The following is an 18358-nucleotide window of genomic DNA, read 5'->3' as shown; positions in this document are numbered from 1 at the left end:
GAGCTACGAAGAGTGCTTTTTCAACGAATTGTATCGTATAATAGTTATAATACACGTGGAAAAAATTCTGGTAAAATTACCGTACCGTTTGGAAATGACATTTCTGGTAAAAAAAATAACCATATTTCTGATTAATGATATCAAAATACACGGTATTTAAACCTTTCATTTGGTAACATTTTCTGTTCATATGGTAACGGTTTACTGGAAATTCTGATTTTCAAAATTATAGTTCTTATAACCACACATTTTGTAAAAAATGTCAAAACTTCAAAGTGAATTTAACCGCATAATGGTTTTTATACCATGATCTAAGGTATTACGGTAATTAACCAAATTTTTCGCACATTTACTAAATTTTATTACACATTATTAAACAATATTTTGTTGTCACTTTTATCAAAATCATTAACAAAGCCCTACGGTAAAAATTGCCCAGCTTTTTGCTGATCCCAAAGAGCTAAAAACACGGTAAATTTTACCGCTTTCTGACAGTTTTGACCATATTTTTTTTCTCAGTGTACATTTCAATATCTATGGCCAACCATATAGTGTAACTAAAACTTTAATTGATGCTTCGTTTAGTATTTAATTCAGTTGCAATATAAAATACAGAAGTACATCTTAGACTACATATACATTTGAAGGAAAAAAATTCACACCAGTGTTGATTATTATTCATTAACAAATATGCTCCTTACTATCACGCATTGATCCAAGCACACAAATATTTAATTTGCTATAGCCCGGGTTTTTTAATGATACAAATGTAAAAAATAACCTTTGCAACAATTTAAATTAAATAAACAAATTTTTCGATGCTCTCAGAAACTTATCGAACTCTTAATAAAATTGTGGTAATCGCAATTTTTATATATATTTGTGTGGTTGGCCATAGATGAAAGCAAGGAATAAATTAGGTCCTTAGTATTTTTCTATTTAAAAGCAATTTTTCTTGCTAATTTGTGTACAAAATAAAATCATTACAACTGTGGAAACGCTGTGATATAAAAAGCACGCTATCTTATCAGTAGAACCTAAATTAGAAGCACATATTTTAGCACTGTTTTATAAAGTTTAATGTATATGATGTTTTGTTTGATATACCTTGTGATAGACCATATTCGTTTCTTTTCAAGTTAGGAAGTCCGTAACAAAACATACTTTCTTAAAATCTCAAACGTTTCAAAATTAACTCCTCTTCTAGCGCTTTGAAATCTACTGGAAGTATTCATTTATTATCTAAACTTGCTCGTGGTCTATCATGTCTGAAATCTAATCTTGTTATTGTATATTTAACTCACATGTACTAAGGTTTTACTTGGTTTTAAGACAGTAAATGAGGTCTCGCACCAAAATTAAAGTTAGTTAGTGCAAGTGTTAATTCTAGCTAACACTTGCTATGTAGATAAAACAAGGGAAAAATTACAGAACAATGAAAAGGGGGGGGGTGGAGGAAAAATGATAATAAAATTAAAAATAACAAAAAAACCAGAAAAAAGAATCCGAAAAAAAGGAGAAAATATTTTTTTAAAATTTCGGAAAATAAAAGATATAATCTTTTCATCAGCCCACACAATTATATCCGCAAAAAGAGTGCTTTCTAATATTGTATCAATATAGCCAAAGCAAAATATATCAATACAATAGTGTGGGGAGCACTCAAAAAATTTTACAAAAAAATTACACCAAATAAAATAGAACACAATAAGTTAAAAATGTGGCTATAATCGTGTGGGCTGATAAAAACATTATATCTTTTATTTTCCGGATTTTTTAAAAAAAATTTCTCCTTTTTTTTCGGATTTTTTTTCTTCCGTTTTTTTGTTATTTTTATTATTATTTTTCTTTTTTTTCCCCTTTTTTCATTGTTCAGTAATTTTTCCCTTGTTTTTATCTACATTTTGATTTTATTTTATGAGCTCTATTTACTTGCAGCTTATGCGCAATAAATAAAACTTATTGTTTTTCTTAATTTTCTTCGTGTTTTTTGTATTTATTTATTGTGTATTATTGAAAAGGGAAGAAGAAAAATTATTAAAATAAAGTATTTAAATATTTTTAAAAAAATTTATTTAAAAAAAACTAAAAAGCTGGAAAACAAAATAATGAAAAGATATTTTAGTGTTCCGATAGAGCCAGAAACAATGGTGGATTTTATCAGTATTTCTGTAGTAGTTTTGACCATACTTTTTTTCTCAGGGTAGAACCGTAACATGGTGTTGAATTGACCCATGTATCCAAGTTAAACCATAGTATCATGTAATGAAGTTATTACAAAAATATGGTTAAACTTTTCATTACATTAAGATTGCCTCAAATTTTTACGATATTACGATTTGACAGTATATATTATCTAAAAGAAATGTTTTGAAATCAGATTCTAAATTTCTTATTGCTAACAAACTTTTGTCTTAGTATAATTTATTCTGTTACGTTAAGGATCCTGACGCGTCCCATTTTGTTCGAGAATTTGATAATATGATATCAAAATTGAATACATTGTTGAATGGGGTATATTGTTGAATTTAACACTTACTTAAAGTTTCAATAAATTTCCTCTATAATATGATGGTTTAGTGCTATTCTGTTTCCCAATTTTATTTAGCTAAAAAAAGCATTTGAAAAAATTATTTTTCTTATTTTAAATATTTATTTTTAATTATTTATTTATTATTTTCTTTTATAAAAAAATATTCTTGTACAGCCTTTGTTTAAATCTAACGCATTTTGTGAGCAGTCCCCAAGTTTGATATAATTTAGTTATCTTTTTCAAAATATTAACTAAAATATTGCATTTGTGCTTCAAACCTTAATCAGAAAGATAGCTTTTTAAATTATAAGCTCATTAATTTAAAACAAATTAATTTAATTTTCCCTGCTTCAGCTAAAGTTATTTTAAATTTGAGTTTTTATAATTTGACATTGAAAGTTTTAATTCTTGGTTTTTTTTGTTCTTTTCCCGTCTAAAAAATATTAAGGATACTGTTTCTAAGCTTTTTTTCCCCATTTAAAAAAATAAAAGCTGAAAACAATAAATATAAAAAAATTAAATATGCATAAAAATTAGATTAATCTAAAATTATTTTAATTTTAATGACCTATTTTAGTGATTATGTAGCTAATATAATTACGTTAGTGATTATATAAATTAACAATAATTACAATACACGTTATACTTAGCACATAATTTTCCGGAACAAAACGAAATAAGATTAAAAGTTCAATCAAAAGTCACTTCATTAATTAGAGAGCTTTGATTAAACATGTTAAATAACATTTTGCTCTAAATTTGAAATGTTGAATAAGATGCTTTTATTAAAATAAAACATTAATTTATATTGTGAAGTTTCAGCTGGAAGGTTTTCATTGAGAAACAAGATTTTGTTAACAGCTAAATTCCCTAAATTTCTCTTCATTGTTTGAGAATCTCTAATAAAGTTTAAATAAATAGATTCAATTAAGCTTTCTATATTTTTTTTAATTACAATTATTACGTTAGTTTTGTGTTACGGAACTTTTGTTGCCAGCGCCAATCTGTTTTGACGATGCCGTACGAAAACATACTGAAAAGTATAATTGGTTTTCATCTTGAGCGACGAGTGGAGACATTCCTTCCTTGTCTTTTTGTTAAAAAAAAAAGAAGAAAAAAACGATTTTGTATAGAATTCAAATGTTTTGAAAACAAGCTTTTCATTTTAATACAAACATTTTCCAACACTGCACCGACAATATTTTTGCCACTTTTTCATCAAGGTAAAAATTTAAATTAAATGTAGTTTTAGAAATTGAAAATTTGATTGGTGCATTTTAAGTATAACTGTAATGCCACATTCAGTTGGAATGTTCCTTAAGTTTGTATCAGTTGGAATGTTCCTTAAGTTTGTATCAGTTGGAATGTTCCTTAAGTCGAGAATTAAATTTTATTTTTCGTTGAGATTGCAACTTTTTTATTGTAGTTAAATTTTCTGATAGAAAGATTTCAAATTTTGATTAAGGAATTATTATTAAATAAGGATAAAACGTGAAAATTACGAATTGAATTAATCAAAAAATTCAACCATTAAACGATTAACAACCTTTAAGCTATAAACTTCTTAAAAGTGGAAGAAACTTAGGCTCCGTGTCTGGGAACTGACCCAATGATAGAAAAAATTTTTTTATCGAATACACTCTATAGACATTGTTTTTTTTGTTTTTTTAATTTCTGTTTTAGAGTCCATTCTTTTTTCAAAATGTTTTATAAAGTTGTAATCTATGCAAATTATTATAAATTCGAAATGTTTCGAGGTATAAAATTTTTTTTATAAAATGTATTTTTGTTATAAAAAGCTTTTTATAATGAAAAAATGTATCAATTTTTATAATCAAATAATAAAAAGTTTTAAATGTTTAACTTACGGGTGAAATGCTTGCCATCTTTCTTAGTTTTTACAGCTTAATGCTTTTTTGTGACAAAACCATCTTAAGGTTTAATAAATAAAAGTATTTAAAGTATGTTATCGAGCTCGAAATTAAACCAAACAAAATTGTTTTATTGAACCGCATCTAATAATAAAAATATTTTAGCATACAGAAATAAATTGATCTCTTATTAACATACCTTTCTTTCAAATTTTGCATCACTCACTTTATTATTTCTTAAGAAATGTAACCCTTTCTCTCTCTTAATCTTTCGCACTAATTGTTGTTCACAACATAATTATTATAATTATTAATAATTAACTTAATTAATTTTTTAACATGTATTTATTAATTTATAATAATATCAATCGTCAAGCCATAATAATCTCAAATATCACAAAAATCGATTTTCAATTTTTTGAGATTATTTGTGTCACAAATTCGCCTTTTCCTCTATAGAGTTAACATACAGAAATAAATCTAACTTTTGTTAATATACTTTTCTCTTAAATTTTGCATCACTCACTTTATTATTTCTTAAGAAATGTAACCCTTTCTCTCTCTTAGTCTTTCGCACTAATTGTTGTTCACAACATAATTATTAATAATTAGTTTAATTAATAAATTTTTTGACGTGTATTTATTAATTTATAATAATATCAATCGTCAAGCCATAATAATCTCAAATATCACAAAAATCGATTTTCAATTTTTTGAGATTATTTGTGTCACAAATTCGCCTTTTCCTCTATAGAGTTAACATACAGAAATAAATCTAACTTTTGTTAATATACTTTTCTCTTAAATTTTGCATCACTCACTTTATTATTTCTTAAGAAATGTAACCCTTTCTCTCTCTTAGTCTTTCGCACTAATTGTTGTTCACAACATAATTATTAATAATTAGTTTAATTAATAAATTTTTTGACGTGTATTTATTAATTTATAATAATATCAATCGTCAAGCCATAATAATCTCAAATATCACAAAAATCGATTTTCAATTTTTTGAGATTATTTGTGTCACAAATTCGCCTTTTCCTCTATAGAGTTAACATACAGAAATAAATCTAACTTTTGTTAATATACTTTTCTCTTAAATTTTGCATCACTCACTTTATTATTTCTTAAGAAATGTAACCCTTTCTCTCTCTTAGTCTTTCGCACTAATTGTTGTTCACAACATAATTATTATAATTATTAATAATTAACTTAATTAATTTTTTGGCATCTATTTATTAATTTAAAGTATCAATCGTGAAACCATGATAATCAAATATCACAAAAATCAATTTTCTACTTTTTGAGATTATTTGTGTCACAAATTCGCCTTTTCCCCTATAGAGTTAGCATGCAGAAATAAATCTATATTTTGTTAACACACCTTTCTCTTAAATTTTGCATCACTTACTTTATTATTCCTTATGAAATTTAACCCTTTCTCTCTCTTAATCTTCCACACTAATTGATGATCAAGCTACATAATTAATTTATATTTTTTACACGTATTTTTTAATTTATAATAATATCGAGCTGTGTTAAGAATAATAATCAAATATCAGATCCTATATCACAAAAATCTTTTCTCTATTTTTTGAGATATCTGTCCCACAAATACGCATTTTTCTCGTGGAATCTATATTCCCGTGAAAAAAATCGTCACACACTAACATGCCTCCCCCTTAAACTTAGCATTTCTTTTTTAATGACTTCTTGATAAATTTCATCCCATTCTCCGTCTTAATCTATCTCAATCTTTGTTATGATTGTTGTTAATGATCTCGTACGAAATAATTAATTTAACTTTTTTTGTCTTAATTTATAATAATGTCAGGAAATCTAAGTAGGAAGATTGGCTATATGATTACTTTCTTGTTCGTAAAATCACTTCGTTAGAGTGTTAGATAATGTAATTAGTTCCAGTTGATGAAGTCTTTTCTGTTATTAAAAACAATTTTCTCATCTTTTTTTTTATTATTTCTAACAAATATGCAAGTCTTAGTAAAAAAAAAACTAATCTGGTTGTCGAATGTTTTATGCATTAGCAGTGCTCAATCAAACGTATTAATCTTTCCCAAATTTAATGTTGCTTTTTGTTTACCTAAACAGTAAATTAAATTATGTTATGTCTGAAAATGTGTTATTTTCTATGTTGTAGGATAATGCTTATTTATAAAAAGTGTTTTATTTTATTTAATATTTTAGATTAAAACAGTTTTTTTTATTTTGTTATTGAAAAAGAAACTTAAATTTTTATCCGTGATATACTTGAAATAGTTTATATTTTAACAATTATGTTCATTTATTTACATCATAAAGACCGTTAAAAAAAATTTTTTTTTTTTTTTTTTGCTTTTAGAAAGAGAAACTTAATTTCGAAAATATTTTAAACGGGTAGCTTAAAAGTATTTCCTAAAATTGTAAGTGAATATTATAAGATTATTATGCATCATTTCTTGTTTACGCTATTATATAATGCACATTTTGAATTTTACTTATTGGAATTTAGCTTCGATATTTTTGACGCAGAAGGGACACCGGTGTCCTTTTTACTTTTTTTCACTTTTATCTCTTTTTTAAATATAAAAAAACAGTCTAATAGTTATTAAAAAATGTGTTAGATAATCAGAATAATATTTAAACTAAAACTCGAAAGCCAAAAAAGGGAGTCATTTATATTTAATAATTTATCAGTAATTGATTTTGTAAATTAAAAAAATTTTCGATGATGAAGTTTTACCTTTAGTGCAGAAAAAGACACCGGCGTTTCATGCTGTATTTCATAACCATAAAATAATAAAATGCTAAATATAATATTTTTCACTTATTTCGACCTAAATTACTGCAAAATAATAAAAAAAAGCTTGAAAAATGTTTTTAATAAAAATTCTGCGTCAAAAAGTTAATTAACATAAACGTTAATAAAAAATAGTACCTACTAAATCTAATTTACCTAAATTCTTTTTTATTATATTCTTTTGGCTGAAATTTCTGCTCCTAAAAAAGTAAAGCATAGTTCAATACCTCCTACAGTTTTTTTTTTCTCCCAAAGATGTAAAATGCTACAATGATTTTCATTTCTAAAAACTTTTGTATACTTTTTTCTGATAATTAACCATGTTCCACAAAAACTTGTCCATAAAAACAAGGCAGTCTGTGAAAGCTTTTCAACCGGGAAGAAGTTGAAAAACAAAATTTCTTAAAAAAGGTTTGTTCAGTGTTCAGTATTGTAGAAGTAAGAGATAGAAAGACAACGAGGTATATTAGCTAATTAGAGAGGAAAACTTCATGAACGGTACGATTTTAAACTTCACCGTATATTTTAAGAAATTAAGTTTCATTAACTGGGATTAGTTAGTTTTTTTAATAAAAAAAACTGAAGCTAAAATAATTAAACTTTTATGAACCACTCTGATTGTTAATTCTCTATTCTCCCCGTTAATTCTCAAATTTGTTAATCGTACACGGAGAAAAATTAATTCGCTGTATGATAATGACATTTTTGGTAAAAGGAACCTTAAGTTTGGTAATAAAAACCAAAATATACGTTATTTAAATTATTTATTTGGTAATTATTTGGTTCAAATGATAACGGCTTACCAAAAATTCTAATTTTCGAAATTATAGTACTTATTATCACACATTTTATAAAAAATACAAAACTGAAAAGTAAATTTAACCGTATAAATGGTTTTTATGCCATGTTTTAAGGTATCATGATTAATTTACCAAATTTTTAAAACATATTATAAAATCTTATTTTATTGTCAATTTTTCCAAATTCAATACCAAAGCGCTTCGATTTAAAATTACCGAGCTTTTTGGTGTTAACGGAGAGCAGTGTTTCCCAAACTTATGACTTTTGCTTACCCTTTCTAAATTTTTCGTAACGCTGTGTGCCACTAATAAAAAAATGAATGCATATTATGTTATAAAAAATTGCACAAAAGTTAAAAGTCACAGCCTGCTGTTGATACCACTAATTATTAGCTGTTAACTCTGCAAAAAATAACCAATAGAAAAATACGTAATCGTAAATTTTCATGGCTATCTTTGTTTTTTAAATAAAAATTTTGAAATTTTCATTTGTTTCAAAATATTTCGCATAAGAACGCTTACCCCTGCTAAACTGTTCCCGTGCCCCTGGGGGTAAGCGTACCACATTTTGGGACACACTGCTGTAGAGCCAGAAGCACAGTAAAGTTTACCATATTCTGGCAGTTTTGACCATTATTTTTTTCTCTGTGTACTGTCCCGTAAAAAATGTTAATTTATCTGGAATTTGTCATCCTTTTTTTAAAAAAAATTCAAAATATCATCCTACAGTTACTGATTTGTATTACGATTTATTTTTTGTTATGAGTAGTATTATATTATTATTTACATTTTTCTAAATATTATAATTTTTTTTAACTGTTTTTAAATGATTTTTTAAGAGGTTTAGCTAGTATTCGCAAAGCAGTTAACGTACTAAAAAGTAAACCTTCGTCAACTCTATGCTGTTTATATACTAAGAAAAGAGATTTGTTCAAAGCAACCAGAATATGGTAAAGTTTACCGCTTTTCTGGTTCGATGGGGACATCAAAGAGCTCGGTAATTTTTACAAAAGAGCTTCGGTAATGATTCTAGTAAATTTAACGATGACATAATATTAAAAAAAAATGTCCAATGCCCACCTGGATAATGACCTAGGTCATACAGGCACCTGACGGGCAGATTTGTTGGCCACTCTTTCAGGGGCACCATATTAGGTGGGCCAACGTTGCTCCCACAGTAAAGACAGATAGTACAGAGAATGAAAGAACATTCATGCCTTGTCCGGGATTCGAACCCAGATCCTTTCTGATGCAGAGGTCGAAATACTTTCGTTCAAAATTTTGTATTGTTTAAAAATGCGTTTTTATGTTTTAAATTATGATAATAAAAATTCTCAATTTTTTTTTAAATTAAAATTTTTTCAGTTAAATCTCAAATTGTATTAAACTTAAACTTCTGTGGCATTTCTTTCAGAAAAAAAGTGATCCCATATTTCCTTAAATTTCTAATAGTTTGTCAGTTTGTTAATTGCTGCAAAAACTAGAATTCTTAAAGTTGTTTTTACCTCAATGCTAAAGAATCAACAAATTTTTTATTCTCATTTTTTTAAACAAATGCATTCAAATATATATTTAAATGTTTCAAAATTATTTTTTTAGTCATTAGTGGCAAAATATTTAGAAAATTTTATTATACTTTTTTTTTTGTCCACTGCCCACCTGGGGAATGATCATTCATCAATACAGACATCTGAAGGGTAGATTTGTTGACCGCTCTTTCAGGAGCACCATATTAGGTGGGCCAACGTTGCTCCCACAGTAAAGACAGATAGTACAGAGAATGAAAGAACATCCATGCCTTGCTCGGGATTCGAACCCAGAACCTTTCTGATGCACGGGCTGTTCCCTAACCCCAACACAAGCCGACTGGCATAAAAAAAATATGGTTATATAAAAATATAACCATATTTTATGTAAATTAACATAAAATATGGTTAGGTAAAATGTGATAAAATGTTTTAAATATAGTAAAATTTGACAATTTCATCATGATACCTTAGATCATGGCATGAAACCATTTATTCAGATAAATGTACTTTTCATTTTTATATTTTTTTACTAACTGTGTGGTAATAAGAAACTATAATTTTTGAAAAACAAAATTTCAGATAAACCTGCGTAATCAGAAAAAAGTAGCAAATAATGTTTTAATTACCATATATTTTGGTTATAACCAGAATTATGTTTTTCCTGTCATTACCATAGAGTACCGTGATTTTACCAGATTTTTGTCCTCTGCACTGGATTTTTTAAGCAGCACTTAATTATTTATCATACATAAAGGAAAAGCTGAGCTTTATATTTTTAACAAAACATTTGATTTTGTTTAAAAAGTGTTAAGTTTAAAATTGAAATAAACTATTTTTTTTTATCTAGATTTTGAAAACGAGATTATATAAATTTTGAAAGTTTCACGATGCATTATATTATTTAACACATTTGACATAAGAATCAAAATTCTTTGTTAAACCCATAAAAAATCTTTTCTAAAAATCAAACATAAATCTTTAGTTATAAATAAGTCATTAGTGTATTTTTAATGAAAGAACTTTAAAATTTTTTGGTTTTTAAATTGTTATTTAAAACCTATGAAATTTTATTATTTTGAATAGTATTCAAATTTGTGTTAGTCATCTAAGAAAACCATTCTATATAAATTTTAAAATTAAATTGTATTTTTAAATAAAATAAAAATATTTAACAAAAAATTTAAACCATCTTTGTTAAATACAGTAAAATAACTGAAGAGTTGCGTTTTGCATTTATGTCTAATTTTCGATACGCTTAATGCTTTGTCAATATTATTTATGCTATTTTTAATTATATGTCCTATGTTAAGTTCAATTTTTCATATCCACGCATAAACATATAAATTTAAAAAAATTAACTTTTTGTTTCATGGATCAGCAATCAGCTGAAATCAGTTGTAAAAGAATTCAAAGGAAGCTTGTTAAAATAAAATATATAATTTTTTTAAAAATTCTTCAATTATATGCATTTTAAAAGATAGCTGCCAATTCTACTGGTATAATAAAAATTCTCTCGGTTTTTGTAAATTTTAGAAAATTCCCTGAAATTGAGCAAATTTTCGAAAAAGAATCCCTATTGAAATAGAATTTTTACCGAATTTATTGCTTGCTTGAATATTTAAATAAGTATTACTAATACATAATGAAGTGAGCCTCATTTATAGTGATCAGTTTAAAGCTGTTCTTTCTTTCATTTTCTTTGTTCTAAAGTTTTCAGTTTGTTTTCATTCAGAACTCCCTTTTTAAATTATGAAATCTTTTAATTATCAATAGTGAATTACTTGTCTACAATATATTTTTTTTTAAAAATTGTGAGTTACCGAAATAAAAAATAATTTTAAATTCATTTAACGTCAATCATAGATGGAAAATATTGCAGACCATATATTAGTGTAATGAGTTTTTTGTATTTTGATGACAATAAAAATCTCTAAAATTCCCTATATGTAAAATATTTATTATATTATGCAACAGTTTTCATGAAATTAATATTATTTCGTAAAATTTAAATTTTTTTTCCTACCCATGTTTTCCTATGCATATTTGTTGAAACGAAATATTTCGTAAAATATACTGTTTTTTTCCCTCTCCATGTTGGCAGCTATGCGTATATGTTAAAACGATATTAAAATTCATATTAATATTCAATATTAATTTATTTTATGTCAGTCATAAATGGAAAATATTGTAGACCATTTATAGTTATTAGTATAATGAATTTTGTTTTATGACAATAAAAATCCCTAAAATTCCCTGTATGTGAAATATTTAGTATATTATGCAACAGTTATCATCAAATCTTATTATATCAGGGATGAGATTCTTCCGCGGATTCGCGGATTTCCGCTTTTTTTCAGATTTTTCCATTTTTCCCGCTAATTTCCGCTGAAATTTTTTTTGCCCAAGTTAAAATGTTTGATGAGGAATTTAAATTTCCGCGGAGGGAAATTGTTGAAGTCCCTTTTCCTCCCTCTGAAGTTTCTCTAAAAATCATTTCCTTGGGATAAAACTGGTTGACCTTTATACAGGGATGAGACTTTTTTTGTCTCTCGAATTTCAGCCTTTTTATCAAAAACTCCTATTCTCTAAAAGTTTCGTTTTTTTAAATAAATATCCCGTTTTTTTTAAATTCAGTCATTGAAGTAAAATAATTTTATTTATTTACGATTTTCAAAGATAAACAGAAAATTCAATCTACGCCCTAGCTGCTAACTTTTCCGCATTTTTACTTATTTTAGCTATTTTCTCCGATTTCACGCACAGAAAATAAGATTTTCCGTATTTTTTATCCGTCGGCTGGATAGCTCGTATTTTCGTAATTCTGATCTCGATTTTCATTCACGCGATTTTAATATCAATCATCGATTTTTGTATTTACCTGATTTAAAAGTTGCACATTGCGATTCTTATTTACGCTATTTAAATATCGTATATTATGATTCTTATTTACGACATTTAAAAATCCAATATCGTGTTTTGTATTTATGCATTTTTAAAATCTCGATTTTATTATCAAATCTCGATTTTCATATTTACCTGATTTAAAAGTTGAACGTTGCGATTCTTATTCAGGTGATTTAAATATTGTACAGTGCGATTCTTACTTACGAGATTTAAAAAATCAATATCGCGATTTGTATTTACGAGCTTTTAAAGCCCTATGTAGCAATTCGTATTCACGTGAGCTTAAAATCCAATATCGTGATTCGTTTTTGTGGTTGTAATATCGCGCGATTTAAAAATTATGCATCGTGATCAAAAAATTCAAAAATCATGATTTGTATTTTCGCATTTTTTAAATTCGATGTAGAGTTTCATATTTACGTGATTTAAAAGTCTCATATCGGGATTTATATTCATATGGTTTACAAGTTTTAAAATCGCACTTTTTTGTCAAATTTTTGTTTATATATATATATATATATATATATATATATATATATATATATATATATATATATATATATATATATATATATATATATATATATATAGTTTTTTTTTCTTCTTTTTTTTTTCTTTTTTTTTTTTGGATTTCCTCTTTTTTACTTTCTGACTACTCTCATTCCTGTTATATAAAACGCTAATACGTACGTATGTATCAATAAAACCGATGATATTTCTTTTCTCGCGCTGGCAACAGTTTTCATTTTTAATTGATTGGATTCGGCGCGCAAGAGCACGTAGTGAGCAACCAGATAACAACAACCAGAGTGAGCATTATCAGGTTGTTCGATTCAGATTCATGCACTAAAAACATGACAATATTTAATTTAAACTCAATTAGGAATTAATTAATTAATTGAAGTGAGAATGCTTTAAAAGGCCGCTGTTGAATTGATATTTTTCTACTGGGAGCTACCTAAACGTCTAAAAAACGTTTAAGTGTTAGTATTGAATGCATTGAATTTTTTTATATTTCGCGTTTATTTATGCATTGAATTTTCACGCTTTAAAATGCAGAATATTAGTGAAGCAATATTTGATAATTTATTTTGCTAATATGTTTCTTATTTAGCTAATGTTTTGATTTTTATCTAAATAGCTAATATACTTTTTTAAAAGCCAATAAGAACATTGGTAGAATTCTTCTACATAAGTACAATACTATGTCTTTGATGATAAAATACTATGTCTTAGATGATAATATATTATGTCTTTGTGCTAGAACATTGTGTTCATTGGCGAGCGAGCGCAGCGAGCCATGGTTCACGGCGTGAACCACATAGGATTGCGTAGCAATTCTCGGGGGTTGGCGAGCGTTAGCGAGCAGGGGGCGGAGCCTCCTAGTTTATATTATTTCGTAAAATATACTGGTTTTTTTTCCTCTCCATGTTGGCAGCCATGCATATATGTTAAAACGATATTAAAACAGTTCTTTTTTGGTGCACCATTTTGTTTTTATTTTAATCTTTGAGATGGAATTTAAAATTCTTCGCAGATAAAGTTATCTAATTAATTTTGTCATTCAAAAAACTAAACAAGACATATTTAGAGCCAAAAATAGCAAAAAGTGCAGAGGATATAAAAATAAGAACATTTTTACGACTATCTCGTAAAATAACTAGATTCTTACTCTCTTTTTCAACGAACTCTGTAAATGTTGCTTCGCGGCAGAGTGACGTATGACGCAGAAAAACCTGTTCGTCGCGCATTTTGGGTTAGAGTGGGAATAATAACTTATTTTATTTTGAAATCATTCTTAATTTATTTTTTAAAAAAATAAAGAATTTTCTAGAATTCTTCTTCTTTAATTATAAAAACCCATTAAGTATTTCTAAGCCATTTTCCTACATTTTTATTTTTAATTTTTTTTTTTTGAAAAATAGCAGAAAAATTAATAAACGAAATATAATCTAACTTTTATTTTATTTGTCCTCATTTAAAAGCTTTTTTCAATGTTTAAATAGATTTTTAGGCTGTTTTTATGAACGTATTTGAAACCAATCAAGCTTTAAACAGACATGAGAAGAAATTTAAAAACAAATTAAAGTTTCTTTAAAATATTTTTTTTTTTCGAAAAAGGTGCATACTCTACATATTGTTTCATTTTTTTTTCCTTAACTATTTCTACTCCTTTTAATTCTTCTAAAGTGGTTTAGGTAACCTACCCCCCCCCCGTCCTTACCTTCCTTCATTTATCAAATTCTGCAGTTCATCCACTCACTGTCTAGACTACGTCTCAAAAAAAATCGGGAATTCACAGTTGTCTTCTTAAATGAAGGATATCGCTCCCAGGTGTGGTCATCGTAACTTATTAATCCCTTTATGCAAACCATCAAAAAATGTAGGTCGAAGCATTGATTGGCTGTTTGATCAAGGAAAAAAGCAGTAATTGGTTGTAAGTCATTTAGAAATTGTTTGTTTACATCTTTTTGGATTGGTTTACAAATTTGTTTATCGCTGTCTTTTAACTTCCTTTTTTTTGGTAATTAAACTTTTACCTTCGCTGGTATCATTTAAAACACCTTTGGCCTTAAGAAAAGGTTAGGTTTTTGGGTCGATTTGATCCTAGCATATTTTTTTGAAACCAGAGTTTTAAATAATAGTAAAAATTGCGATTTTTACTAAAAAAATATGTAGTGTTGATGAAAGAGAACTTTGATTTGCGATAAAAATTGATTTTTCGAGTTCAATCACATCATCAATCGAAAATCCAAGATGCTTCGAAATATGAAGCTTAGAAGAAAGTAAACATAAATGCGATAAAACTCGATTTTTCGAGAACTTAGTATAAATACTTTATCCACTTATATATACTTATACTTATGTACTTTTACTTATTTATACTTTTATATACTTAGAAACATATCGAGAACTAGACTTATGTACTTAGAAATATGTAGTGTTGAAGAAAGAAAACTTTGATATGCCATAAAAATTGATTTTTCGAGTTCAATTGAGAAGAAGCAATTTTTACTTCGAAATATGAAGCATAGAAGAAAGTAAACATAAATGCGATAAAACCCGATTTTTCGAGTTCAATCGAGAAGATGCAATTTTTACTTCGAAATATAAAGCTTAGAAGAAAATAAACTTATAAATAAAAGAAAAATCGATTTTTTTTTTTAGCTCAATCGTTGAAATGCGACTTTTACTTCGAAATATCTATTGTAGAAGAAAATAAACTTATAAATACGATAAAAATCGATTTTTCGAGTTTAATCAAAAGTATGCAAATTTTATTTAGAAATAAGCAGAAGAAAGTAAACTTTTAAATGCAATGAAAATTTGATTTTTTTTTTTTTTTTTTTTTTTTTTTAATCAAGAAGATGCGATTTTTACATAGAAAGATAAATATTAGAAAAAAATAAACTCTTAAACGCGATAAAATATTTTTTTTAAAATTCAATTAATAAAATTTTATTTTATTTAGTTATTTTAATTATTATATGGAAATAGAAATTTTAGTTTTTAGCACTTTTTACATATTTCATGTATTTTTTCACAATGTGTATTTCTTCACATTTTGGTCATGGAACAAAATTTGCATGATTCAAATAATAATAAGATATTTTTTCTGTCATAAGACTGTCCAAAAGATTTAAAAGATTTCTTGAATCTAATTTCTTACCATTCTTATAATTTTTTGTTATAATTAAAATTCTGACAAAAGATGACACATCTATATTATATTTTTGCATAGACAATCGTTTTTCAAACGCATACAGACTAAAAAAGAATCATAAAATGTTATTTAAGTGATAAAATTGTACAAAATTTTGTTCAACATATTAGACGCTGGATTTCAGGAAGAGATACTAAAGAATTTGGTTTTCGGAATGAAATGAAATACAAAGTACTTTCAGGAAGTACTTTTACTTTTACAAAGTACTTTTTTTTGTTAAGTGATAAAATTGTACCAAATGTTGTTTAATATATTAGACGCTGAATCAAAGTAAGATATACTAGGGAATATGGTTTTCGGAATATAATGTAATAAAGTACTTTTGCTTTTACAAAGTACTTTTTATTTGCTTTAGTGATAAAATTGTTCCAAATGTTGTTCAATATATTAGACGCTGAATCTCAGGATGATATATTAGAGAAAATGGTTTTCGGTATGTGGTTTTCGGAATTCGGAAAAATATGGTTTTTGAAATTTCAGTATTAGTTAATTTCATTATTCGTAGTACTTCTCCACAATGATTTTTTGGCCACGTTATTTTACTAATTACGCTTAATTTATTTTTACTTACTTCGGAACGAACTCAATCATTTGCAATCACCTATTTTGTTGGGAGTTTTGAGTCCCCCATTGAGCCATATTATGGTTCAATTTAATTGGAACTTTAATACGGTGTGAAATTGAACCATATTTTGCTTCAAATCAATCCTTCTCGAATTTTGCAATTTTGAAAATAGTTAATCTGAACCAAAACATGGTTCATTTTACAAACCTTTTAAAGATGACGGCGAATTTGCATGATATTAGAAAGATTAAGAAAGACAGCGAAATTGCATGATGTTATGGTTCAGTAAACCGATATTTTGGTTCAAATTTCAACCAATTTTTCTGAGAGCAATATTTAACCATTGGTTTATAAACTTTCTTTTTCTAAATTCAAAAGCACAAGCTTTGCTAAAGTGCAAAACATAAAAATGTATATTTTAAAAGAAAATAGGACCTTGTTTAGGAGCAATTACATATTTCCCCCATTTAAATATATAAATAATGCAATTTCTCTGCGTACCTATTTTTCATATAAAATTGATGTTAATAATAATAGTCATATAAATACGTTAAAAAGATATAATCCTTTACTTTCTCTTCTTTCTAGTTCACGGTGACTACATCAGAAAGTCAAATTAAGATAATATGTAAAAAAATAACCTTGTAAAAATAACCGCTAGCAATATTGTTTCTGGAAATTGTACATAAATAGTATTCGAAAGTGCGACGGTTGAAATCTAACTTAACGTGTATCTAGTTTAAGGAACTTCATGAATTCTTTTTCTTTAACCAAGTCACGTTTCAGATGTGAGATTAGGTGTCTGTCTCAGTTCATCGCCATCGCCAAATAGAAGCATCTCTCAGCTCATTTTTCTATCGTCTAGAAGTAGTCAAATTCTAGACAAAAGGCCAGGATCTTCCCTGGTGTCGAGATTTTGTGAATAATAAATAAATAAAGCGATATCTGGTGTCCAGATTATGATTAAAAAAAAGTAGCAGACTATACATTCTGCTCAAAATTTGAACTCTGAAAAAAATCAGACGATAAATTCAGTTCGAGATTTTGACTGACCTGAAAAATTCAGATTGGTATTCAGATCAAAATTTCGTGCCCTTAGTTTAATGAATAAATTTTAAAATACATTTATAACTTTGGATTTAATATTATGTAAATTTGGGTCCGGCTTTTTGACGCATGATAAATTTATAAGCATTTTTGAAATGCCTGCATTACACTCTTTTTGTGTTATAAAATTTATTAAATAGATTTATTTTATATGAATAATATATATGATAAAATATATGTGTCTTATTTTTATTCTAGAACAAGAATTATTTTCCTATCCTTTTTATACTCTAAAATTTTATTTTATAACAAAACATTGAAAGATAGTTTGTGTAAAAGCTTAAATAACTTGAGTAATTTGTAATTTCCTTAAAAAGTAACTAAATTGTTTATGTAATTCTATTATACGATTCAATGATAAATTTCTGATTCATTTCCAAGTTATTGATTAAAACTATTTTTTTATGTAATTCTTTTAAACAATTCATCAAGAAATTTATAATTTTTCATTGAATTGTTGACTGACTTGTGTAGAAATATTTTTTTCATTTTTACTGAACTGTTGCTTTAAAAAATTCGTGATGTAAT

At 26.4% G+C, this 18358-nt stretch overlaps 1 protein-coding gene across 12 annotated transcripts in view; it reads left to right on the top strand.

The window, feature by feature from the left end:
* The window catches only part of LOC107436894 (exocyst complex component 4), a 332756-nt gene that overhangs the window by 299952 nt on the left and 14446 nt on the right, over positions 1–18358 (top strand). The window lies entirely within an intron of this gene.

The sequence above is a fragment of the Parasteatoda tepidariorum genome, chromosome 10, assembly GCF_982258835.1.
Source record: "Parasteatoda tepidariorum strain Cologne lab strain chromosome 10, Ptep-v5.0, whole genome shotgun sequence".
NCBI lineage: Eukaryota > Metazoa > Arthropoda > Arachnida > Araneae > Theridiidae > Parasteatoda > Parasteatoda tepidariorum.
Note: the sequence above shows the minus strand (reverse complement) of the source record. Positions and strands in the feature narration are given on the sequence as shown.